Source organism: Columba livia, chromosome 2 (genome assembly GCF_036013475.1).
Source record: "Columba livia isolate bColLiv1 breed racing homer chromosome 2, bColLiv1.pat.W.v2, whole genome shotgun sequence".
NCBI lineage: Eukaryota > Metazoa > Chordata > Aves > Columbiformes > Columbidae > Columba > Columba livia.
Genome location: NC_088603.1, coordinates 8454169 through 8480593, shown reverse-complemented (window position 1 = coordinate 8480593; position 26425 = coordinate 8454169). Strand labels below are relative to the sequence as shown.

The following is a 26425-nucleotide window of genomic DNA, read 5'->3' as shown; positions in this document are numbered from 1 at the left end:
CAAAAATGAACTAAATGAAACTAGGCATCTTTATAAAGTCCTTGTTTATTTTTCCTTTTCTCAGTTCCTTGTGCCCATGTGAAGTCTTAGGCATTAGCACGTAGAAATCCAGTGACTTACTTTGGTTCCTAAATATGTATTTAAGAGCCTAAGTTAACAAAATGTTCACTATAGTGTCCTAAATTGACTACTGCAATAAGCACTGTGAAAGACATCAGCTGAAAAAGAGGAGTAGGTACTTCACTGCTTTAAAACATCCCCTGGAAATACTTGAGATATGTGTAAGCTGCTCTTTTGTTTCATATTGACAAACAAGCAAACAAAAACAAACAGTGAAGTAGGAAAATCTGAGCACTCCATTCATTACCCTGAGCACAATGTTGCCTGAAGGACCTCTTGTCAGAGAGACTTTGTTTCTGCTCTTTTTCCCTCAGCCCTCATTCTTGGATACTTCAGACACTAAAAATTAGTTGGTATTTGAACAAGTGTCCTTGCCTGGTGTAGGCTTAATGTAATCACTGCCCTGTGTGTCACATGTAGCATGAGAGCCCTCTTCTCAGCTGCAAACACAACTGTGGCAGTTCTGCAGAGGACCTGCACCCTGTCCCTATGCAATACAGGAAACTCAGTCTTGTGATGGATTTTGCAAGTGGATCTGGCTCCAGTCTCTTCAAGGAAATAAGACAGTCAATGCTTTTGTGTTATTGGAGTTTTGTGTTATTGGAAAACTATGATAATTATAGAAATCTCAAAATAAAATATTGTTGAAACTATACTGACCTTAGCCAGTATTTATGTTGCTTGAGCAATGCAATGTTTTCTGCTCAGAAATAAAACACTTTGTCGGGACTTGGCCCTTGCAGGATGTTATATTCATTTGTGAATTAAAAGATAAATGTATCTAAATATGCCAAAGGCACTCACATGTAATAGAGCAATTATGTGCTTGAACTTGGATCTCAGCTGCCCCCAAAAACTAGCTGATGGGAAGGATGGTGCCATGATCCAATTTCAGTCAGAAAAGAGAGGTTTTAACCTAGAACATTCTGAGCAAAAGCAAGAAACTGAGGCAACATCCCTGGTCTACAGAGACTACTTGTTGTGCACCTTCCATCTGCTACAAGCAGATTACTGCTGCACACTGTGCACAGGATTCAAAGGTGCAGTCTCCAGTGATGAAAATCACAATAGCTACATACCTAAAAGCACCATCTAGAAAGGTATATCTGAAATTTCTAAGCAATGTTGTAGGAGCAAGCTGGTATGCAGAGCATCCTTGGAAATTTGGACGTGAAAGCTTTGTTACACTCCCTCCTGTCCCCAGTCTTCAAGATACAAGAGACAGAAGGGTGCAGGGGTACAAATATGAGCATTGCTGTAGACTAACATCAAAAGCTGCCCCAGTCTGAACTGTGTAGAAATGGATGGGCTGAGTAAGCAGCCACATGTGGTGGCAGTTGTATCACTGGATCTTGTACAATTGTACACAAAACCAGCTGTTCTGTGACTGTGCTGGATAGACTGAGGGCTATCTCAACTGATCCTAGTCAACATGGGACTGACATGACACTGGAATTGTATTCTAGGCATTTTCAAACCCCACATCTACTGGATCATTTTGAGTTGGACAAAAAAACACTGTGTATACTCTGGACGACAGTCCTGTAATAGTAAGGGGATGAATTAAATGACCCAATAACTCTTCTCTATCTCTAATCTCTGTGATTACATGAGATATATGAGAGAGGGTTTTTAAAAGCAATAATATTCATAGACTAAATATCTTTCATCCAGAAGAGAAAGACAAAAAATGAAACGTGCTAAAACCCAATAGCTGTGTTCATAAATCAGTTCATTCAGGAGACCTTTTTTTCTTTTTCCCAGGCATTTGGGTAAAAGTAGCTCATGAGAAAAGGCTTTAAGAAATGCCTTGGGTAATGGAGAAATACAAAAAGCACTTTGCTGCTTCACTGACATGTTTAACATAAAAGAAATTTAAACGTGATCATTTTTCATCTCAACAGTTCTTGAATTCGTAATGAATAAAAATTTGAGTAAAGAAAGAGAAGAAGAAAGAAACACTAGATTAAAAAGTACTCCAGTCAGAAGCCTTGTGTTCTGATGGAGTAGCCAAGGGCACTGGAGAGGTACATTTTTTTGAAGCCTATGGCTAGATTTACCATTAATGTCAAGGTTTTTTTCAGAATTAAAATTAATCTCAAAGATAAAGATGAGAACAAGTTATGTCACGAGGCTGGTAACATTCTCTTCATTAGACAGCCAGTTGTGTTTGCTCACAAAACTGTATGTTGTGTTTGCTGCTGCAACCTATATGCTGAACTATGCATTTAAGGAACTGAGTATTACATTTTGCCATGATAAATACAAATTAAAAAAAGAAAAAACAAAACGAAACAACAACAAAAAAAAAAACCAGAAAAATAAAATACTGTTCTTTGTTTAGTTTAAACCTCTCAAAGTTATTGATTTCTTGGTGACCTTGCAATGGGCCTTGCTCTGGAAAGGATGTTTCCCCCAGTTCCAGTGGTGACAGTGGTGAGGTGCTGAAGCTCCCAGTTTCTGCCGCTCTCTTCATCCCAGATATTCCTTTCTCCTGGCAGAAGCATCTTGGTGAGGACCTAGCCCAGCTCCATGCCCCATGTGGAAAATGGCACAGAAGGCGTTACTTTGACCATGACTGCTGTCTCCCTGAAGACGAAATGGCATTAGTAACTACTCATCACTTACAGATTCGCCCTTACCATCAGATGGCTTGGAAAAGTCTAAAACTAGACACTGTAACAAATGCCAGCTTAGTCATGTTTCATTTCTTCTGTTTAACAGTTCTGAGCATTATTTTTCTTACAGTGAGATAATTAAGTGCATCTGTCATGTATTTGACTTTTAAGGTTATAGTCATTTGGTGAAACATTAAACGAAAACTGCCGTGATTCAGAGTCGTTGAATTACTAATATAATGTTAATCCTCACTCAAGCTTTTATGCAATGCACACACACTCTCATGCACTTTCACTCCCCCTGCTTGATTTTTCAAAATCATATCAGTCATTATTTTAATAGGACAGCAGCAGAATGTTTCTGTCTCTTTGTAAAACAGATGAACAGTTATTCCTGATTTTCAGCAGACAATGGAGGGATTTCAGAGTTTCCTGGAAAAAATGTGTACTTCTCCATCAAGGAAGTCACTATAGGTACAACACATAGGGAAAGGCTTTGTGAAAAGCACCTGTGATGTATCTTCTTCACTGTTAGAGGCTGCACCTGGAGACAAAATAGTTCACAAATATAAAGTCAAGCTGGGTTTAAGGGCAAAAAAATCATTCACATGGACTGGGACCCCTGCAATGCTTCTGGTGCCACAGGCACCCATCTTGGTGATGGAGAAAAGTAGTAGACATTCAGGCTGCCTTATCTCTCCTGTCATGAAGGTCAAAACCTGGCTTACTGGAGAGGAGAATTAGTCCAGCAGCAACTGCTTCAATAAAACCTGAGCACTGTCAGATAACCATTTTCCACACTCATATCAGTGTAGGGGGAAGCAGAATTTTGCTTATTATTTCTTCATCCTCCATAATTAGTTATTATGTTCTCTGGAGGTACCTCAATGGTTCATAAACCACAAGCCACTATCCGTGTCACTGAGGTCATTTTTGTAGCTTCACTGACAATACACTTTCTAAAACTGGGTGGTTTATACCCTTTCATCCGTGGAGCCTGGCAAATGAGAGGACTATTTCTATGGAGTCTGAGAAAAGTAAACAGGAAAAGCAAGCTTTGTTTTTTCAGTAGGCTTAAATTTGCTACATATGCATCCTTCCCTCCAGGGAATGGTTGCAGATAAAAAGTTTGAATATATACATTTACAGCAAAGAGAGCTTCTGGTAGATAGAATAAAAAAAAAATAAAGTGCCTTCTACCCACCAGTGATGCATTCAGTTGGTTAAATGTATCTACTAGCACTCAAATATCTCAATCCACACTGGTCCCTCAAGGGCCCCTTCAAAGTCAGAGGAGATCCAGTGTCTGGTGGGGTCACCTCCTCTGAAAACAGGCCTCATAAAGGTGTCCATTACTCTTACTGATTGTAAAGGACACACAGGATGATGCTATAGATGTCCAAAGTTATGTGAGATTAAATCCACCCCAAGTTTCTGAGCAGGGCAGGGCTCAAAGGGCAGCTCTTCCCTCCCAGCTCCAGCAGCGGGTGATCCTCCACGCTGAATTAAAATCATCAGTCTCCAGCCAAGAAGGGCTACTGCACGCTCCTCGCCTGTCCAATGTGTTCATTATTCATTCTTAGTGCCTTTATCTGCACAATGCAATCTGCCCCTGGCATAAATAAACAGGCTTGTCTCATTGGAGAACAAAGGGAAAGACAAATACATGCAAAGCTGAACTATCATTCTGTCAACAGGCCTTCTGTATCAGTATCAATATTTTAAACAGCCACCTTGGCTCTGTTACAAAATGTGTGCCTTTTTCTTTGTTTTCTCAAAATAAACACAATGTTTTTCTTTTTAATTTTCCAAATATATCCCGCAGATTCAGATATATTTTCTGCCTGTGTACAAACTGAAAAAGAAAGAAGTGAAAAACACTAGAAAAATAGGTTGGACATCCACAGAAATGGTTCTGCACAGCTCCAGAGGCCATTGACAGGCTGTACTGAAAAGATGGCTGGAGTAAAAAGATGACTGAGGAGTTCCCAAATGTGGAACTTCTGCTGAAATTATTCTTAAACCCACATTGCTGTGGAAATAGTTGGGCACCAAAAGGATCACTCAAGGCTGTTGTTCTTCCCTTACTTTACATATTGGTGCCAAATACGTGCTTTTGGGTAGATGTTGGCTAGTAATAATTACCAATGATGAAGAGCTCATCTACAGGATTTAATAGATCATGCAAAGTGAGAGTAACTTGCAGCCCTGTCCTCCAGCAGGCAAGACAGACAGCGGATGCACCAAGGGCAGGAATGGCTGAGTGGAGACACTGAGGGATGCATTCTGCCGACTGCTCATTTTTCTCTTGGCTCCTTCTCCCCGTTTAGGCAAATGACCTAAATATGACATGATTGACTGGATGCCTGTTTGCCAGTGACATGCCTGAACAACTTCTTAGACCCTTTGATCAGCCCTGGAGGTAAGAATGACCTCTGAAAAGCTGCAATGCCCTTCCATTTCTTTTCTCAGCAAAGTTCTGTGTCCTCTAGGTTCTGATCTAGCCCAGCTGGAGGTCAATGCACCAGTCTTTAGCCAATGTTCTCCCTTGCTTGGAGGAAGCCAGGCTGAGGATGGGAATCAGCTTCTGTGAATGATCCTGACAGATGCACAAGGAAATCCCCCCTGTTCCCACCCTCTTGTGCACAGCCACCAGCTGGCTGGTGTTGATGTGTTACACTAAATAAATCCTGGGTGTTTGCCTGGAGGAATACATGTCAGCAACTGCAATGCACCTAATCAACTCACAGTCTATGCTTTGCTCTAGCTGTAGTACAAATTAAGCACCTTCCTGCTCCAAGCACATTAAAGTCTTTTAAAAAGTGGAGACCAACAATTTAATAATTTAATAATCAGAATTGTAGGCATTTCTAGCAGCCCTGGTCCTTACTGTAATATGCACACACACTGGAAAGTACCCATGCCACGCTTTTCTGCTGTCCACCTCACAAGAAGTGCATATCCCACACTCCTTCCAATTCTAGTAGAAGATCAGGAAAAAAGGATACTGTTCCCAGTGGAAGCAAAACAGGTGACCAAACCTGAGCTATTGTCGACAAGGAGAAGTTGAGCAGACAGCAGTCACTGCAGCCCTGGGACAAGAAGGTAAATTCATATGCTGCTACGGGCAGATCTAAACACTCTTCCAATGAGGACCAACCTGCTACAAGAACAGAATTTGGACAGAGTGAGCATCAGGGAGGGGATGTGCACAGTGGTTTGCAGGCAGGTGCAGCCATGGAAGCAGCACGGAGCGCATAGCAGGTAGCACATGCTGTGGAACCAACCCTGCCTTGTGCAGAGAGAGAGACAGGTGTGGGAGAGCTGCCCTTAGGGAAACCTGAGCAATTGCTGAGGTTGGAAAATGAGCCTGCTCTTTCCATTCATGTGAAGCTTCCACAGTTTACTCTCCAGTTCTTTTATACCTATAACAACAGTGCAACTATTTAGGAAAATGAAGTTTTTCATAGAATGGTTTGGGTTAGAAGGGATCTTAAAACCATCTAGTTCCAACCCCCTCACCATGATCTTCCACTAGCCCAGGTTGCTCAAAGCCTGACCTTGAACACTTCCAGGGATGGGGCATCTACAGCTCCTCTGGGCAGCCCGTTCCAGTGCCTCACCACCCTTGTAGTGAAGAATTTCTTCCTCATATCTATTCTATCTATCTATTGGCACATCTCATGAGTGGGAAAAAATAGCAGTCATGATCCACAGCAAGGTATGGGACAGGTAGATCTGCAGCAGTGTGACTGGTTCTGGTCACAGATAAAAGCAATGACTTTTTAGGAGCAAGCAAGTCTGTGACCCACATAGCAGGGAGAGAAAAGGCATGAACAACATTGCAGACAGTTGTGGGAAGTATAAAATAAAATGGGAAAAAAAATTGATCTCTGGTGCTACCTTTTCAAATGTCATCCATTTAAATTTTCGATTATTTGGTTATTGAAGTGGTAGTGGGACCAGAGGTTCTATGAAGGGTCAGATTAGCCACATCGGCTGCTCTTTATGAACAAGGACAATGAGTGGGCTCTCCCTTTTTAGCGTCTCTGGAAGACTACATGTTTGACATTGCAGAGAACAGGGTGTAATAAAAGAGAGACATTAGCAAATACTCCATTTGTGTTCAAATTTTGAAGATGCAGGGTGACAAAGCACTGCAATGTTCTTCATCAATTCTAACCAAAGTTCAGAGTCTTATCTGGAATCAAAACCAGAGACAGATGTATTTAAGAGAACAGCTTTCTGTTGGAAGTAAAAGAAATGTAAGACAGATCTTCTATAACCTCACTCTTAAACTTTGAGGATTTAATTACAAAATTGTACAAAAATCTTGAGAAATGGGCTAATAAATTAATGAAATGCATGAAACATTAAACCTTTTAGTTTGCTCACCCCTTTAAATTTTATTTAGCTGCAGCTTAAAAAACTGCACTAAAATGAAGCAAAACTTAATCCTCAATAGTACCACCTGCACTTGATCCTAGTTCATGTTTCAGGTGGGAAAAAATAGGTTGTGATTAAGAGATTTACACAAGTACATAGCCACAGGGACTTAATGCCATCATTATAACCCACCTACCTCATACCAACAGGTTGTCTGCAACTTACCCTCTTAAAGACATTTATTTAGAGAGTCCAAATACTTTTACCCCAAGGTTTTATTTACTGTCTTCTCTTCTACCTTTCTGTAGGAAGACAATTGAATAGATATAACTTCTAATAGAGTTTTACACAAGGAGGAGACAAAAATATCCAGAAAAGTGTTCTGTAGTCCTGTACAAGAGATACACAAAGCTCAATAGGAGTTAAAATAATCAAGGAGAAAGACAGAAGGACAGAGACATAGGGGAATGCTGGAAAAAATTAGCAGCAGGTTTATGTTTTTCCCTGGCTTGAAAAATGTTTTGAAAAAAAAGAAAAAATCTTAGCAATAGAGTTGGCTTGATTGTATTATAAATGTTGTTTCCTGGTGATATTATGAACAAAAACTTCATGTCATGGGAGCATCATTATTTTCACTGCTTTTATGTTCATAAACAAAAAGTGGATGGAAAAAAAAACAAACCACTACATATTTCCCAAATCCAGAGAAGCAGCAAATGCAAGGAATTTGCATTTGTAAATGGCCTTTACCTAGTTGTAAACTGTCATACAAAAATGTGGTAAAAAACTCATATCACAAAGCCAAATGCTTAAAAATATTGAGATGTCTCAACAGAAGCTGGCTGAGTTAATTCCCCATCTCTGTTTTCTGAATGAGCAGAACTACTTTAACAGAAAAATGTTCTATAAATGCAGCTTGATTCAAAACTGAACCTGGAAAATTTGGATCGAAAGCATTGTAAAGAACCGATGAAGGAAAAGAGTTTTAAAATGGTTGTGCTCCCCTCTCTGCATGAACAAAAGTCCACACGTATCTTCTGTCAGATGCCCTCATCAGTGGTGGTTGTTGGAGCTGGTTCCACAAGCAGAGAAAGTAGCTCCTGGACCTATGACAGGTCAAGAATGACCGTGCCATGATTTGGGTAATGTCATTGCTACACAAGTCATATCTTAGCATCGCTTTGCCTGTGGCGTTGCAGGATGTCACACCGAGGCTGGGCATGACTTCTTTCCAGTAGGTATCCTCAAAGTGATAATTCAATAGGGCTTTGGGCAGTAGTCCATTTAATCCTGCAGAAGCTGAAAGCTGCTTCAGGCATTATCTTTTATTCAACGTTACTAAAGAATGCTAAGACTCTGAACAGTGCACTTAGAAAAAATTATATTATCTGTGCGTACCATAGCAATACTACGCAATCATTGACTGGGTCTGGAATCCTGCCATGGTGGGGCTGAGGATAATACACCCCCCCATCCTCTTAGTGAACCATAAATTGCCTTTCCAGGTCATTTATAACTGCCATTCTGAAATTTGTTTTTTGTTTGTGTTTTTTTCTGCTTGTCTTTATTTACATTTTACTCTGCTAACTTTAAGCCAAATGCATTTGGATTATTACTGTTTACCTTCTGAGTTTTAAGTTGTGAATAATGACATTTCCAAGCTTTTCTCATTAATCATAAAGCCATTAAAGTCTTTGCTTTTAATCAGAGGAAGAGAAGAGCTGTGTGTGATCACACAGACCTAAACACTAGCATTTGAAGGGAACTGCTGAGTATTTGGAGCTTTGTGAAGAAACTGGAAATGACAGCTGGTGCTTTATAAAGCTAAAACCTTTCACACTGTTACACGTAGGATAACGACTTGCTACCAGCTGGTAAAGTCTATGTGTAAAAATAAACTGTGTAGATGGGCTTATGCTGTTGTATAGTTGCCAAACACCCTGCAGCAAATTTATTTTCACCTGTGGCACCAAGGTTTATATACAAACTTCTTACTGAAATACAATAAAATGCAATTTATACAACAGAGAAAGAACACGAGTGTCCATATCAGTCAGATTGTAGCATTCTTGCCTTTAATGTTCTTGAAATTGGACATGAGGTATAAACATACAGTGCAGCTAGAAACTTCAAATGCATGCCCTTTAGTTTGTTTGAAAAGTCATTGCTGAATGTGGAAGAACTGATAATTTAATTCAGTGAAAATTCCAAATTAAATAATTTGGGTTCTGTTCTTGGCATTATTAGTGGGTGTTTTTTCCTTGTTTTTCAGTGTAAGAAGCCAGTTATGCCATCTTTAGTCAATGCAGGTAATGCTCAAAGCCTGGTGGATGAGAATTAACTATCTCATTGCGGTTGGCTATCTCAATATATATTGATTTGTGGGTCCTGTGACCTATGAAAAGACAAACTATATTAAACTTTGAAATAATGTTAAATAAGGATGGGCTTCATGAAATTAGATAATAGAAAACACACCCCACTAGCAATCTTGTGGTAGAATAGTTAAAAGACATTGGCTTCTGGAAACCATAGATTATTGACAGTGATATTCCTTTGGCTAGTTTGATCTCAAGCCAAGCTGTCTGGCTTAGTGATGTAGAAGTCATCACAGTCATATTAATCGTTCCCAGTTCAGACAGAGCTCAGTTCAGTGGTAAATGCTGAAGACATCTCAAGACCCTGTGACTGAGACTATTGACTGGTACTTAAAAGATTTATCTCCAGCCCTACAGTAGAGTTTATGTATGGCATTTTACAAATTCATGCATTCATTTTCTGTGTTTACCTGAGGGTTAAATGCTTTGACCACCCAAGAGTTCTGTGGCCCTGATGTCCAGACGGGAATCTACCTCAGCAGATTAAGCTCTCTTCTGGTGTACAGACCCATGTTTCTTGCCCATGGGAATCAGGATAAGGCAGAATAGGTCAGTGAGTATCTGCATATTCTCCTGGTCCTGCATCATGATGTGATGAAGGAACATATCTGGACCTGGAAGCTGAGACATTCACTAGTTCTGCTGGGCTGGAAATGCCAAATTAAGCCTCACAAGCCATCTCCACTGAGCTGGCTGAAATTTTAACTCATCCAGTAAAATTATGTGAACCATGAAGAGAGGGAGAAGAACCCTGCAGATGAGGGCAGCAGAGATGAGGAGGGGAATTCCTTTCAACAACAGCCTTTGTTTAAGCCAACTAATTAAACACATTATATCTTTACCACACTTTGCTCCATACACTGGGTTCCTGTACTCAAACACACAGTTCTTCCCAGATATCATATTCACTGTCCTGCCTTATAACCAGAACATAACGAAAATGCTCATTCCAATGCTCCTGTTGCAAGTTACACTGGTGACACCAAGGAAAGGATGTGGCTCTTCACTATGACATTGCCCATGAAGCAACCAACAAGCACCTGGCTCTGTTAATTTGTTTTGATTTCTGCAGGTCACATTGTGCTTCTTCACATCTTTGTTTTTGGGACACTCGGATGCTAAATGTGATAGTTTAATGTGACATATTCCGGTGAAAAATACCAACTAATAATACATTAAAATAATAATTTTCACTTCAGTAGAAATAGAAATGATATAGATGCAGTATTTACTGTCAAGACCTAACTGACCTAGTTTACCTGTTAAAAACCTTGTATTTTGAAAACAGGTATACTGGGAGTTTCTGATGGAGACAGAGCACTGATAATTAAATAAGAGCTTTTTGTCAGATATTTTATTACAGCATTGAAATAAAAGCCCTGCTGCACTGAGAACTCTACCATAAGCAAATGGAGACTCATCCAAGTAGGCACATGCAGAAGGGCTGGTTTTTCTTTGTGTGAAGAATAGTAAGATGCTCCTCTGATGGCATTTGTACCCACCTTTCAAGCCTATGAAAATCTACCCTTTGGAGAGCTGTATAGAGAATCCCAAGTAAAAATTAATTTGCTGGCAGGTCTTCCTTACCAATGGATAAATTGGTACAGTTTATCTGTAAACCAGCTCCGCCTTGGTCAGTGCAGATCTGACAAAGCTCAGAGAGAAGGAAGAAGACCCATCCTCCATGTCCTTTCTCGCCCCAAACTCAGTGCTGTTCAAAGGTCTCTGCAGACTTTTGGACACATTTCCTTCTGCTCCAGGAGAATGATGCAAACCAGCCTGAATTACCCTGGGCTCAAAGCAGCAGTGTTCCCCAGTTTCTTATCTAGCCACTGTATCCCAGCACCCATTCCAGGGTTGGCAGAAAGTTTCCTGAAGTTTGTTAGTGCAAACAAATAAAGAGATGATCCCTAGATGGTGGGGAGGGCCAGGTGTCTAACAATTAGGGTTATGACTGGCTTATGGAGCACATATTTTTACCTGTTCTATCAGTCCTATTTTGCTGTATGCTTATAATCTCATCCATCTCATAAAGATTTTTAGAATGTTTCTGCAAGTGCTATGAAGTTGTTGGAACAAGACTGCACTTCTGTTTCATCCCATCAATTCCTAAGCCTACAGGACCATGATCCCTCAGACTACATTGAGACTATGCAGGACTTGGGCACAAGCCCATGTTTGCCACATCTGGTGGAATTCTGGAACAGTTTTCACTTGTGACATCTCCCAGCCTACATCCACAGGGCGGTACAGCAGTAGTATTAATCTTCTGGGGGATCATATAAGTCAGTGACTGGTCCCAAAGGCAGTACAGAAGAAGCTACTTTCTTGAGATAAATGTTTGTATGGACACAAGCAGCACCGCACCAGGTGCCTTCAGGGCCAGAGCCTGTGCTCTGGCATGTTTATTGTGTAGATAAGCCTCTGAGATCAAGGGCTAACAGCTCCAGTGCTTAATCCAGGCTGTTTAGAAGGGCCCAGGAAGTGGAGCACCTACTGCACTCATTGGGAGATTATTTCCCCTAGTGACATCACCATCAGAATCAAATCCCTTTCCAGAATCAGTTGTCCAACCCCAACCATGGCAAAGATGCGAAGAGCTCCTTAGGTGTCTCTACACACCCAGTCCTGGCTTTCTATTCCCCATATGTCAGTGTCTCACAGTCTGACCTTTCCTTCCACATCATGTTCTTGTGTTGTTGCTAGATAGCATTTGTCTTGCACAGCTGGGGAGCCTTGAGACATTTCTGGGAAGGAGCCATCCTCAGGTCTGTCTTAGGTAGGACCTCATAGTCTCCTGTGCTCTGGAGGCATCAGTTCCAGCTGGAGACCTCTGTCGGTTGTCTCCTTTCAGAAATATATGGCCGGAAGTTTACTGATTCAACATCCTGAGCCATATCTATGGTTCACTTTTCCACTGAGCCTAATAATTCTGTAGCTTACTTGTATTTTGCTTCACGGTTCCCATGCTAATGCTGTACAAGTCACAATTAGTACTCGTGACTTCTGCTTTAATAACCACAATGTCCATTGGCAGAAATTCAGGACATCTCTGAAAGATTTGTCAGGAGCTAGGAGCAATCTTTTTATTTTTTTTTTTTCTTATTTTTCTCCTCTTTTTTTTGGAAAAAGGAACAATTTTATATTGATGTTCAGTGTTTGGTGCATGTTCAGTGAAAATTTAGTGGCATCCTTTGAAAAGTTTTAACCACAACTAAAGAGGATTTGTAAAAAGCTGAGCTGAAGGGCACAACTACCAAACACCAACTCAAGAACTGGCAGTGCAGAAGAACAAAAAGAGCTTGTAGAAGCAAAATCTCTCAACTTTTGTACTGTGGTGTTTAGCTTGCTATGTTATGGATTCTGACAACAACAGGAGATGGGAATTTAAAAGTGAAGCATTCATTCTCTTCCTGTCTGCTCTCACCAGTTTCACAAGCTAGATCATCAAACAAGAAAAAGCTCACCACCCTGCCACATTCAAGGACATGTAAATGTTAATAGTGCCTGGCACCAATCTCCTGACACACCAGTTGGTGGTAGTTGCTACGTGCTATATAGTTTGATAAAAAGAAAAAAGGAGAGTTTGAGAGAGACAGGTTTGGGTTTTTTTTAGTGCAATAAAATGAGGCCTCTTCACTAGGGATGTATGCCTCTCAAAAATGTTCTCTAAATGGAACTTCACTTTCAGCCCTCCACAGGGTATTTCCTATGTTTTGGCAGAGCATAGGATATTTCCTATCACTTTTCCCAGAACATCTAATAACAAAGAACCCCCCAAGCTTAAAAAATGCAAGAAGGATTTTTAATCAGAGTTCCCAAATTCTCCAACTCTCTAAAGTCCAAGAAATCCCTTTTTTTTTGTTTGTTTTTTTTCGTTTTTTTCTAATAAAGTCTCAAAAATTAGAGGAGAATAAGACATGGAAGTCTTTCCTAACCTCCTGCAGCCGGGTGTGAGCACATTGTAGTGAGAGATTCTGGAGCATCTGAACATCTTCAAATGATGCATTAGAAACTGACACCTTGGCAAATCCACATGCAAATAAATATACAGCCCAAATTTTCAAGGTATGTCTGAGTCAAGAACAGGGTAGGCTGGGAAACAGAGCTACTCCCACAATGTTTTCTCTTCCAGAAAAGCTTAGATTAGGTCTTCTTATTTCCAGTCACGGTTTAAGTGACTCAGATGATATCAATATCTGTCCTCTGCAGGAACATTTCCCAAAGTTACCTCTACAACTTTAGGAGGACCTTCCTGGCTGTTAGATGAGGCTGTCCTCCCTCTTTGAGCAGTTCCACTCCCTTACTCACGTGTATAACTTTGGTTAACTCCAGACAGGCCTGTCCTTCTCAGGTCAGCAGTGGGAGGAGATGCTCTGGTGGGAAGAGGAGCCAGATAATCAGTGTGGATCATTTACCATCTGCAAAGCATTCCAATTGCAACTACGTTGTCTACTTCTATCTGGGTCATGCAGGTCAGATACTTCAAGATATTTATAGAAAGGTAAGAGAGGTACTTATCAGCATTTTCTAAATCACCTGGCACTCATTGAAATGAAAGAAAAGTAGTCATCATGGTGCTTTGCAAATCCCATTCATCACCAACACAAAAAAATGCTTTTTAATATCTAGCCTGCATTTTGTCTTAGACATAGACAAACACATGTAATTTTTCTAAATGAAAAAGGCATAGCTTAGTGGAAAATTAATTGCTCTGCTTCTAAAAAGAGCCAGAGCTTCTTGTTCCTGAACAAGTCTGTAAGTCAGGAGGAGACAACACTTCCCTTTCAAAAAGGGGCTCAGCCTTCTGAGCTTCCCCACCCATATCTGTGAATTTAGGTCAAATTTGGACAAAGGCTAAAGGTGGGGGAAAAAAAGGCAATGCTCAAACCTTATGTTGATGCATTCTCTAAATGACACATTCAGATTTTTTCTTTAGCTGTCTCAGAGAACATTTGTCTTCACACTGCAGACCTTCTTCCCAACACCCCACATTGACCAAAGACGTAAAGTGGGAAACAAAAACCCACACAAGTGATGTGAGATTCGTCAGTAATACGCAGTGGAGTGTCACTGCTTTAGATATCTCCTCTAGCTGAGGACTTGCTAAGTGCCTTTCCTCCTTTCATATGTACTTTTTCCCAGGTACCCTAGGACAGCAACTGCAGACCATGCTACAGAGGAAATCAGTCCACTTTCCCTCTCTCCCACAAACAAACCTAGGAGGAAAATGCCCTCTGGACCCTCAGTACAGACAAAACACAGTAATAGGGGATATAAAGACTGATGTCACTAAGAGCACCCCACACATCTTCCCTATCACATAACCATTTTTCATTGTTGTTCCCTCCAAGCAGCCAAACTATGGTTTAAAAATGGGGAAAAAAATCTTTCCTGGCCCCTGAAATGACCAGGAGGAATCCCAGTGCAAGAGGTTGATATGGCATAAGCATAATGTTCACGGACAGCAAACAAATCACGTTTCTGGTTTGCTTTTCCTAGTGGAGCTCTTGGAACAAAACTACCTCTGTTCCTCTCAAATGTGATGATTAAAAATTCCTCTGAAAACATAATGGACCATCTCCTCTGAAGAATTTTGGATTACTAAATGAGAATTTTGGAGTTTTTTGGATTACTAAAATTATTAAGAAAAAAAATAATTTCTTTTCACTGCCTGATGAGATCTGCCCTTCTCAACCTTATCCTAACCACCCCCACTAAAGGTCAGTGTGACTGCAAAGGACAGGGTCCCTATTTGTTGCTAGAAAGCAACATAGCATGGTCTGAGCTCTCTCCCCTCTCCTCAGTCCTTTGCTGACATGGACAAAGAGAATGTTGTTCTGGAGCATGACTACACCGCAGGAAATCTCTGCCTCGTATGTAGCTAAAGAACACCTCACTGGGAAGGGTTCGCACCTTTACTCCTCCTTCTGCCTTGTATTAAGTTGTTATTCAGAAAAAATATATATTATTTTAACTAGGATTCTTGTACAATAAAATATACTTTTGTACCACTAGGAAAAATTCCTAGGCAAATACACTTACTAGACCTTGTTGTCAATGGCCAGAAAAAACATACTTCGCATTATGCACATGTTTAAATGGTGCTTTAAACTGTGAGGGATTTAAGGACTTGCATAAATATTCTTAAATGAGGTCTTCAATTTGTGAAATTCTATTTCACAGTTTGACAAATCTTCAGCTTTTCTCTTTTACAAAGTGAACACTACATATATTTAATGCAATAGGATGTTAAAATAAACAAACAAACAAACCCCAAAAGATTCAACCAAACTTGGAGGGCTGTTCCAGACAAATAAGCTCAGAAGTAACATTATGTAGATCGGTACTGCTGAGATCAGCCTTCAGATGCTACAGTGATGAGCAATGTTATAAAATCCTATAATCTTACATAGAAGGATGTAAGTGATGTAGAATTTGTATTAGATTCCTGTTCAGGGTTTTACTTCACCCCTTTGACTTTGCCAGATCTCCCTCTGACACCATCGAAAGCTTTGGGTATGCAAAGAGCAAAGCATGTAATCAAATGCATTATGTATTATTTGTTGGCACTCTTTAAAGACGACTTAGTTTCTCTTGCCAGACATTTTCTAATTATTTTTCTGCTGCTTTGAGTGGAGGCTGCATTCAGCTTGTCTACACCTTGTTTCAAGGCTGCACAAACTTCTGCTTTTTAGGCTGATATTTATCACTCTGTGTTTATCTTTTAAAAAATAATCAATTTTCAGTACTTGTAGCTATTAATCCTTTCATCTCTTTCCCCATTTATTTCACCTGCAGTGCAATGCTACATGGTTTATATTCATTATTATGCTATTATTTCCTGAAATATATTTTGCACTGTTGCATGAATTATTTTTGACAGCTGAACAAAAGCAAGATGTTAATCCAAGAAAGCAATCTGCAGAAAGAGCTATCAAACAAGAGCAGGAGTGTCTGTGCAATTTACCCTACCCAAAGAGGTATACTAAAAACTGGGGAACATCAGTCTGTGGATATCATCATGCTGACGAAGCCAACAGCACTGGGAAGTCATGGACTCAGTTGCTTTGTCTGCTTATCAACCATTTGGAAACCTTTGCATTATTTCTGCTTTGGGCTCTGAACAATAAAGATGAAGTCAGTCAAAACAATGTGAGTCCTTTTGCAACAAGGAACAGAGGATACTTCGGCTCATCTTGCACCAGTGCATCTCCTGACTGCAGAGCAAGAAGGTAGCGTGTAGGGCAACATTTGGGCATGACACCACAGTGACACGGCCGATGTGTTTCTGGTTCTGTCTAAGCTCATCAGGGCTTGTTTGGGAAGTTTTGGCACATTCCTCCATTTCACAGAGTAATTGCACTGTTGAGCAAGGGTGCATATATACATCTCTGTATCTTCTTCCCTCACAATAGCAACCTGATGGTACCCACACAGTCACAGGCTGGCTGGGGTTGAATGGCACCCCTGGAGATCATGTAGTCCAATGCAGGGCCAGGCAGAGTGGGTTGCTCAGACCTGAGTCCTCTCACGCTTTCAATAACACCAAGGATGGAGACTCCACCACCACTCTGGGCAACCTGCTCCACTGTTTGACCACCCTCATGGATAAAAGTGTTTTCATACTTTTAAATAGAATTTTCTGTATTTCAGTTCATGCCCATTGCCTTTTGTCCTGTCACAGAGCACTGAGAAGAGCCAGGCTCCGTCTTCTTTATTCCCACCCTTCAGGAATTTATAAAAAATTATAAAATCCCCCTGGGTCTCCTTTTCTCCAGGCTGAGCAGTCTCAGGCCTCTTTGCCTTTCCTCATGTCAGCTGCTCTGGTCTCTTTGGACCTTTGTGGTCCTGCACTGGACTCACTTCAGTATAGCCATTCCTCTTTTGTCCCAGAGAGCCCAGACCTGGAAATAGAACTTCAGATGTGTCTCACTAGTGCTGAGCAGAGGGGAAGGACCATCTTCCTCAACCAGCTGGCAACATTCCTTCTTGTGCAGCCCAGGTGACTGTTGGACTTCTTTGTTGCAAGGGCACATTGCTGCTTGCAGTAAACCTCTTGTCCGCCAGAATGCTCTGGGGTCCTTTTCGAAAACTGCTTTCCAGTGGGTCAGCTCCCAACCTTCATTGGTGTGTAGTGTTATTCTCCCTGGGTCCAGAATTTGTCACCTGAGGAAGAATGAAATTTCTCTGATGGGATCCCTTGAAGCATAGCCTTTGATTAACTTTGTGAAGTTCTTCTTTGTGCATTTTCCCAGTCTGTTGAATTACACCTGAAAGGCAGCACAACCATCTGCTGTATCAATGATTCCTCCTAGGTTTTTATCATCTGCAAACCCACTGTTAGTGTGCTCTGTCCAGGTCATTAACAAAGATGTTATAAAATAACAGCAACCCTCAGGGCAGACAACTGGTGACTGGACTCCAACCAGACTTCATGACACTCATCACAACCCTTTGAGCCTGGCAGTTCAGTCAGCTTTCAATCTACCTCACTGTCCACTTACCTAGTTCATACTTATCAGATATTTTATGAGGATGTTATGGGATACAGTGTCAAAACTTTTGCTAAAGTCAAGATAAACAACATCCACTTCTTCCCCAAGATGCAACATGCTGCTACCCATCCACTGCCACCCCAACATGGTGGCCTTTTTCCATACTGAAATGGACATGATGAGTTATAATTTGGAGGTATCTTTCTCTATCCATTGAACAAAGAAGGAACTTTCCATGATTTACTTTAAATGGTTAGATTAAGTGAAGTGAGTCCCACTGTTAGGGTTCATATTCCGGTTGCTATTTCCTGTAATTTGCACAGGCACATAACAACAAATTTCTTCCAAATACCTCATGCCACAGACTTTTTGACACAGAGCTCCCCATGCAAGGCAAACAGGTAGCTACTTCAGCCTCTTATTCCTAAACAGTGAAATAACTGGGTGAAATTGGTCATGCTGAGGCCGATAGAAGCTCTGTCACAGTCTACAGAAGCAGGACTTCTGTCTCCTCTTTCGGCCTGCATGCCTGTGCCGGGAGACAAGAGAAGGGTGGTGGCCACGTGAGGTAAAGATGTGTCCCTGATTCACTTAGTTTTAATATGATCTCATTTTTTCATAGACGGAAATTCTTTGGAAACACTAACAAATCTCCACCACTTCTACTAAAATATGCAGCAAACTCTTTTTCAAGGGACATGTTCACATTTTTTGGATGCTGATTATAAGCTACACATGCCTTATCCTTGATAACAGACCTACTCATGGCTTATGTTTCAGTCTCAAGTCCTTGATGTATCACTCAATAGGTTTCAGTTCTGGAACTGTAATTTTAAAATCCCACTTGCTCACAGGGCATGTAATAACATTCAAAAACCTCCATCATACCAGAAAAGTTATCCTTTCTACTTCAGTGAACACAAAACTGTACTCTCTTTTAAGGCTGCTTAACTTTCAGCTGTTAAAACTGAAGTAGCCACTTCCCAAAAGCACTTACATATATCGTAGAAGTAATAAAAAGCTAATGTCTCTTCATTTATTTATCTTCTGAAAGATGGCCTGAGTGCTAGCTCACTCAGTACTGGGAAGCATGAGCAACTCTCAAGTATGGATATAGATAAACACATGCATTATTTCTTATTACTGATACATGAACATGACTGCAACAGGAGCAACAAGGCTCACTGTGAAAATGGGAAAGGGCCAAGAATTCAGGCCTGTTGAGGAAAAGTCACCCTGGTCAAAAGGGCTGGAGGCAGAAGAGCAAGAACAGCCCGATCCTACTCAAGAATAGAGAAAACATCATCCTGTCAAATACACACCGTCCACAGCCCTGCAACTGCCCATGCACCTACTTCCCACGTACAAAGCACCATTGTCTACAGATAAATTATATCTCCTCAGTGTTGACTCCTATTCAGAGTTCATTCAAATTTTTATGTGATCTTATTTTTGTATTCATAAAGCTAATAAATAATCACAGTGTTCAGACAACCATGTGATGTCAAGAAACTATCCAAAGTTTTCAAAGCAGAGACTGCAAAATAACCAAGATGTTCACTGCATGCTGGTGGAGTGTTTCTTCTCTCTGGTTTGGGAAGCAGGAAAGCATGAGCTGGCCATAGACTCACTGTTGTCTGAGAAACAGGAATGCTGTAGGACAACCAGAGATACTGAGGTCTTCTCTGTGAAGTAAATGTTAAAAACACATTTCGGTAGTTGCTTTTTAAATAGTTCTAAAATAGTTCTATGTATTTTTTTTTTATATGAGATGTCATACAGACTAGTGCAAGGTTTCAACCTTCCCCCAGCTGTATTTACAAGAAGTCTTGAAAACACAGCCTGTGGGCCCTGCATTTTTACTTTTTTTTTTTTTTTTTTTTTACTGATGAAGTACAACTCAATGGCCATTTTACCAGTGGGTCACCACCTTGCCCTTGAGATTGTAGATTTCAGAATGACTTTTTTTTAATTACTTCATGCTCTGCAAGACACGGCTCCTGAAGTTCCCTAGTCGCTGTGTGCCAATCTAGAGAGCTGCTAGGCAGCTGCAGACTAATTAAATAATCAGTGAGACAAATACTTTTCTGATTTACTCCCTGTGGAAGTTGGCTGAAATTTTGGAGTTGTGAAAGATGTAAATCAGGAAAAGTTTTGTCAAAGTCCTTTCCATGTAACTTTTAGAGGTTTTAAATCTGCGTCTTGCCTGCCTTTGCACAGACCTGCAGAGCACACCCATGGGTGCTTGTAGCGCTGCTGAGGTAGGGGATAGTTTCTGTTTTTTTCTTGTATAGCTGTTCCTTAGTTCCAGCACAAATGCTTCTTCACATCCTTCCTCTTAAGGAGATATTTGGAAGCACTAAAATATTAATAATGATCTCCTGGGCCATTGCTGAAATCTGTCCCTGAGAGGCTGGCTGTCCTCATGTTTCCCATGAATTTTAGGTTTTTCTTTCCACCTCAGTGCCACTGTCCATCCCAGTTCACCCTCTTTGGACTTCACAGAGGAACTGGAAGGTCTGAGTTTAGTCACAGATGGCCAGTGATTTTTCTTGCTTCTTTAGCCTTGACTTGTGAGTGACTTGTGAGTCTTGTGAGACTCATGATAAGACAAATCCCTTTTTTGTCAATGCTAGTAGAGAAACAACGTTTTCTTCATCACTGTTCTAAGGACACTTGGCCATTCTCCATCCTTTCTTCAATGGGCTACACCCTGAAAACCTACCCATCACGTTCCCATCTTGATGAGCTGCTATTTAGCACTCCTATCTCAGTGCTGTGTCTATCCTATCTCACATCTAACTAGAAGGTCTATAAACAGTCACCTCCACACCTCTACATACAAACAACAACATCAGGCTAATTTCATGACAAGGAGAGTTGTGCTATTTTTTCCTATATGAAGGACCAGCTCATTGAGAACAAGAACCAATCTGGTTCTTCTAACTGTACTGTCAACTACGACTAGGAAACAGATTATACTATTCTGTCACCAGAACACATCATAAGATCTGCAGTCATATTAGGTGGTTTCATGAAAAGTGGGAAAATAAAATGAAACAAGAAGACTTTTCATACATAGTAATATACTGTTTGATTTTGAGACTACAGAGGCATATAATTTCAGCGATGCCAAAATGTTTTGCAGAGGTATGGTAATAATATCTCAACTTATGTGATGCCTTTGCAACACTGTAAAAATGTATATTGGCATGTGATAGAGCACTCTAGGCAAAACAAATATGGACAATATAGTCACAACAAGATATTTTTGTCTTATCAAAGCAAAATGAGGAAAAAATTGCTTCAATTTTTTCCTGTCATATTTTGTGAAAACTGTCACATTCTTACAGGCATTTATATTGATACAATTTTTATTTTTTTCATGGAAACATGATAGATCCAAACTTCTTCATAATCTCTACTAATGATTATCTCATCTCGTGGATCTGACATAATAAAGTCATCCTTTGATTAAGTGTGCTGCACCTATGGAAAATAAGGACAGGAGCATGAATTAAACCTATTATCTAATGGAAAAGATCCAGGGAAATATGAGCAACCCAAGAGTAATATTTTCTCTGTGACTCTTCTGCTGAGAAGACAGATAACTGGGTGCTGGAAAAGACAGTTTCTATCTGGCTATAGATGAAGCATTTCAGGAACTGGATAATTACCTAAAGTGGTCAGCTATTGAATTTTTCTATGTCCCATTGGTATGAAAAGTAAGCACGTACTCTTTGCCAGGCAGAACAGTAATCAATAGGTAATGGAGAAGTAATTTGTCTGATGACATCAACTGGCTGCCAGTCCTTCAGCACCTCTATTAATAAATGTCAGGTATCCATGCCAGGAGACTTGAGATGACATTGAGCTTTGAAGTCATGGTATTGACTATGAAATATTTCTAAAATAATGTCTCAATCAATCTATATTACCAGTTCCCACATGGGATTCTAGATCAGATTTGCCTCTCGTTTCCATTAGCTGTAGTTCAGAGCAACCTCACTGGCTAACTGCAGTCTGAAATTTACGTTGCTGAAGGTAAGAATTTGGTTCACTGTGTAAGTATCGGATACAAGTTTAATGCTTTTCAAATTTCTACCAGGGCTCCGAGTTGGAATTAACATCTCTCTGCTGAAACCAAATAGCTCACTCTGAATATCTACATGTCTAGGTCAATGTTCTCCAGAATGGACTGATCCAGTGACAGCTTTCACCTCCTTAAAGTAGTTCATTCACTTTCAAAATATAATTTAGGGGTCCAGTTTTCAGCCTGGATTCTGTTTAACCCATGCACATCTTCAGAGAGCACAGATCTCTTAGGTAATTGGAAAAGGGAGTGGTAAAATCACATGATTAACAATCTTAAGGGCAAAGGAGACCTTTCCTTACCTGGGGGACTAAAGAGTCCTGTGATCCTTTCCTGCCATCTTCCTCTTCCTTCCATCACTCCTCACCTAAGATCTTGGAGGCAACTTTGCCAAAGTGACTTCTGCTTGCAGAAACAGTTGCAGTAGCTACAAGAGCTGTGAACTATCTGCTTTCTGTTTTTCCTGTGGAATAGACTGAACTTTACCTCATGTCACTTGTGCCCTCACTCTAGCCCTATGTGCCAAACTTTTCCTGTTTCTTCCTCTCAGTTTTATTCCACACTCACTGTTCTAGCCCATTTCCTCACTGAGGTTTCTCCTAAAGTCTCTTGCATCTCATGAATTCTTTTAGTTGGTCCTGCACACTGTGGTAATATATGTTGTTATGCTGTTTATTAGTGATATTCTCTTTGAATTCAGTGATGCAAATTGGCTCTTTCACTAGCACACGGGAATCTGCAGTTGTAAAATGAATGAATTCATAGACTGTTGACTTTGACAGTTTTAGGACAGACCTATGATGTTGAAAGATATAATCTTGTCTAATGGCAGCTATGCAATAGTGCAGCCTCAGAAAGCTCTTCAAAATGCATAGACACAGATTTAAAAGAAGCCCCTTACAGAGGACTGAAACTCTTCTCATGGCGCCAGAGGGGGCAAGATCAGGGCTGCAAATTCAGGATGTAGAAATATGATTGTGTCAAATTATGTGTGACAGCGCCCATTAACAGTCTGTTACTCTCCAAAATCTGATGCAATTCAAAGTGAAGTGAGCAGATGTAACACAACATGCTCCCAGCACACCCCAGAGTCTCAAAGGAGCTTTGTCTCTATTCATTTTGATTTGAAAAGCAATTAGCTAATACAAACTTAGAAAAATAAGAGATAACTTTTAGATCTGGCTATAGAAAGAACATTCTAACGTGATCTCTTTGGTGTCAAATTTCCACATGAACTTGCTCAGGTACACCTGAGTCCAAAAGGAGCTGCACACATGCAGTAAAGTACTATTTTTTTAACATGTGTGAAAATGCCATATTCTATTCTGAGACACCGTCCAGTTTTCCCAAATACGCTTGTATGACTGTTTATAGCTAAGATACTCAGTATTAGTAACAGAAATTATGCCTTATAGCTGACATCCAATGTATAAAATAACCTACGTGGTACTTGGCCAAGCACCTACACTAAAATGTGCCTTAGTTCAGTTTAGTGAAGTTTCCCTCCAGTCAGTAAAAGTGAAGGCATTGAGTATTTCTGAAAATCAGACTGCTTTTATTTCAAGGATATTTTATTTCAAGGATATTTTATTGCAAAGATTTTATTTCAAGGTGCCCCCAAATCACCGGCTAAAATGCCATTGCCAAATTCCTATGAGAAATGGAAAAAGAGTGAAGTATTGTCATGTCCTAAGTCCCTGGTCCAACCTGCTAATGACATTTTTGTCATTCCCTTCTGCTTGCTTCTTTAGACAGGGAGGGGACTATTTTCCTTTTAAACACCAAATTGACTGAAGGAAGGAGTTTCAGTGGGAGTGAAATGCAGCTTTATGTGAGTCAAACTCCCTGCAGATTCATATCTAATTTCCAGAGCTTTTTTGTTTGTTTATTTCTGCTGGGAAATAAATAAATAAATAAATAAATAAATAAATAAATAAATAAATTTTAGAAATATTGAAGTTTTGTTTCCAAGTTTTACAAATGAATTATTTCATTTATAACATGACAGAGGATTTCATTATAACAGCTTTCAAAGTGAAAACCCGTATCATTTTGAAGCCACATTTTCATTCAAAAACAGATCTAAATTTGAAGAGCAGAGGAAAACCAGAAGGCTTTTACAGCCCACCTAGATGAAAATAAACATTTCAAAACAAGTATTATCATTACAGTGTAAATAGATGTGCACAAAACCAGACTCCATCACAAGCAAAGAGGGGGCTGGAGAACGAGGTCAGCCAAACCTACAGTCTTCACTGTGTGTCTTAGGTGATGCCCAGGACAGCAGAGTTTGAGGATGGAGCTGGTCCATCTTATATTTCTACTTGCCCATCTCCACTTTCTGCTCCATTAAATCTCTGCCTGTGATCGTGACCTTGCCACACACAACACAGATGGCTGTTCTGTAGCTTTGTGAGCTGCTGTCCTCTCCTGAACAGAAGTATAGGTGGTTGTCTGTGAAGCTCAAGGTCCTCTGCAAGTCTTCCTACTCCTGCTGTGGCTTTGCAGTTTTTAAGACTGTACCATGTTGCAACTTTATCTTTCACTGCCTAAATGCTTCACTCTTTCAACCTCAAATCCATACGAAAATATTGTTCCTGTGGTGGCTGGAATTTAACTGTGGGTCACAGTTTGCTGTTTTGAGTTCCGGTCATACCTCAAGGTATGGCTGGAGCAGAGGGTCACTGGTTGCTAATGATTTGCTGGGGTATTCAGTATGGCATGTGGGCTATACTCCTTGCTTTGTATAGCCAGATTACTTAATTAAAAAGAAAACTGATATCAGAGTTTAGTTGTCTGGAAACAAATGACTGTCTTCAGCTGGAAATGCTAGTAGAAGTTGTACTTGGATAGAAAATGTTTTCAGAATGAAAGCACACAAGTTACACTGCCCAAGTCTAATGATAACAGGTCATATCTAAAACGTTGTGTGTAGTTTTGAAACCTGCCTAACGTTTGTAGAGGTCTCACCATTCCCGAGGATGCAAAAAGCATTTCTGAAAGTGCCCTTTTGCTTCTCTATTTGCCTTAAAACTTTAACAAGTAATTTAAATGCCTTGTGGAAGCTAAAAAAATATGAGCTTAGATATTTATAAGAAATCATGCTAAGAGCATCCCAGCCAAATAATCTGTAACCTGGCTCTTCAGGTGACAAAAAGATGTCGAGAGCTAGATGTGTAATTTACTGTGTGTCATTGCTGTAGAACTGACATGAGTCATTGTTTGCTAACCCAGAGGAAAGTATTTCTTTCTATTAAAAAAAACAACCAAAACAATAACATGCCACAAAGGTGCATTTTTTAGTTTCTGTTTTAACCATAGATTTGTGAGCTAGTAACTGCATTTTGTTTTCATAATGCCTTTCTCCTGGAAGATGAAGAAATACTTGCCTTTCTTTGCTTGGTGTGTTCATATATGAAGCCTCAGGCTGGAAAGTCACAGGGGTTTTGACTGGTGCTGATCCCACTTGGCCACTGAATATGCTGGCACACCAGCACTTTTCCAAACAGTTGTCTTCTTTGTGTCTACTAGAGCTAAAATAGAGACATGGAATTGATTTTTCAGGGAAATGGCAAAATGTATTGAACAATTTGCAAACTATTTGGAAGCAATGAGTGTGACTGTTTTTTTTATTGTCTCAAAAGGATTCAGATTATAATGTGCTGGCAGTGAAATATGATAGCTGTAAAAACAAAGCATCCACAAGGATGAGAACACGCCTATTCATGGCAAATCTCCATAGAGCCTTTTGCCTTCACTATTACTTGAGCTGATGTTTACTACATAAATTTATTACCCACCCCAGAAAGCATTTTTGGCAAGTTCCTATTGTGTTGTTATCACATTATCCCTAAAAGGGAAAAGGATCACTAAAACTTGAAGTGCTTTAAAAAGATGCTTTATGATGATCTTTGACAAACTATAGACATCTGAGTAATTCATATGTTTAATTTCAACTAATAAAGAAGAACCAGAAAAGTTCAGCAATTAAGATGGATTTTTCCCTTAACTCACTTTGAAAACAAATTCTTCAGTGACAGATCCTGTGAGAGCAGAAATTATAAATGAGGAGCTGAGGACTTTTTTTCTTTATCTTTGTAGTTTGGGATGCTTGAAATATGAGTGGCAAAGCCATAGCGTCAGCATGTGGGAGTGTGTGGTGCTGCACTGACCACAGGAGAGGGAACAAACAAAAAGGCACATCGTCCTGTGGCTAATCAGGTCTCAAGATATTTCATCCTAGCTTTTACACAGTCTCTTTATATGTGACCTTGGATGAAGTACCAGGAATAAAATTTCCATTTCTCAGATCCTCAAATTGCTTAAATCACT

General features: G+C 40.1%; 1 long non-coding RNA gene across 1 annotated transcript in view; it reads right to left on the bottom strand.

The window, feature by feature from the left end:
• Positions 1-1696: 1696 nt before the first annotated feature.
• Positions 1697-26425, bottom strand: part of LOC110356524 (uncharacterized) — a 91111-nt gene continuing 66382 nt past the window's right edge. The window contains exon 5 of the long non-coding RNA XR_002409772.2: positions 1697-25626. This is a non-coding gene — a long non-coding RNA (uncharacterized LOC110356524). The remainder of the gene's footprint in view (positions 25627-26425) is intronic.